Raw genomic sequence first — 1,555 nt, forward strand, 5'->3', positions numbered from 1 at the left:
CTATCTATCTATCTATCTATCTAAACGTATATATATATATATATACATACATACATATATATGTATATATATATTTATTTATTTATTCATGTGTATATATGCATGTACGATGAATGTCTGTATATGTATGTGTATATATCTAATTATCCACCATTTAGCTGTCGACCACTTTCACTTTCACACTTTCTTCCTCCCCTCCCATTGCCACTCTCACTCCCACCTCCACTCCTCATCTCACTTTCTCTTTTATCCTCTCTTCCTCTCCATTAAATTTTCCATCTTTAACCCTTTCTCTCCCTCTGTTTCTCTCTTTTATTTGATATTTCTTCTTCTTCTTCTTCTTCTTTTTCTTCTTCTTCTTCTTCTTCTTCTTCTTCTTCTTCTTCTTCTTCTTCTTCTTCTTCTTCTTCTTCTTCTTCTTCTTCTTCTTCTTCTTCCTCTTGTTGTCCATTCTGCTGTTTGTTTTGTCACTCTCACCTCCTAGCATCTTTCTCTTCTTTTGTCAAGCGTTATCTTTCTCATTATCTCTTTTACTCTCTGTCGACCTTTTCTCTCCCTACATTATCTCCCTATTCTATCACCAATTATGCTTCTCACACATCCTATATACTCTCTCCCTCTCCTTTCCCACCACCCCTTCTCTCTCCCACTCCCGATCTCTATTCTATTCTATTATCTTTTCTCCCATAACTACAAAACTAGAAGCACATGGTTGTAGTGGTAGTCATGATTGTTATAATAAATAAATAAATAAAAGCATTCTCCTATTTCCTCCTACCACAACCACCATTACCACGACTACCACCTCTACCATCACCACCTCTAAAGCCACCACCGCCACCACCACCACCACCACTCACTTCACTTGTGAATTGACTTCTTGCTGGCTTCGCTTCATAATGTCTTCCGAATGCAATTAACCGACAAATTACTGCACACAGAGAACGGCTGTTTGATTGAGACGGCTGACGCCTCGCATTCGCAATGTCTTTTATCGTTTATCTTTTACTTGGTTCAGTCATTAGACTGTGGCCATGCTGGGACACAACCTAGAAGAATTTTTAGTCGAATGAAACGATCCCAATACTTTTTTTCTTTTTCTTTTTTTAAACCTGGTACTGCTTCTGTCAGTCTTTTGCTGAACCGCCAAGTTATGGGGACATAAACACACTGACACCGGTTGTCAAGCAGTGGTGAGGGACATGCACACACACACACACACACACACATACATACATACATGTTTCTTATGAGAACTGCAAGAATACAGCAACTACCTAAATATATGCTGTTATAATAAGAGAAATGGCGAGAAGAAAGTGCTAGGTACTTGTTTAAAAAGTACCTGGGGAGACACAGTCTGCACCTGTAATGCAAGAAAATTGGTTTACAACATCTCACCTGTAAGGTACAAGTGTGAAATGAATCGAAACAATTGTAGTGGATTTGAGTAAAGAATCTTCTGAAATCCATTTTCTGTTTCTGATCTATCTATCTATCTATCTAAGTTTGTTTCTCAGTAATATTTTATATACAAAAGCTGTGCAACAACTAA

This window comes from Octopus bimaculoides, chromosome 17 (assembly GCF_001194135.2).
Source record: "Octopus bimaculoides isolate UCB-OBI-ISO-001 chromosome 17, ASM119413v2, whole genome shotgun sequence".
Taxonomy (NCBI): domain Eukaryota; kingdom Metazoa; phylum Mollusca; class Cephalopoda; order Octopoda; family Octopodidae; genus Octopus; species Octopus bimaculoides.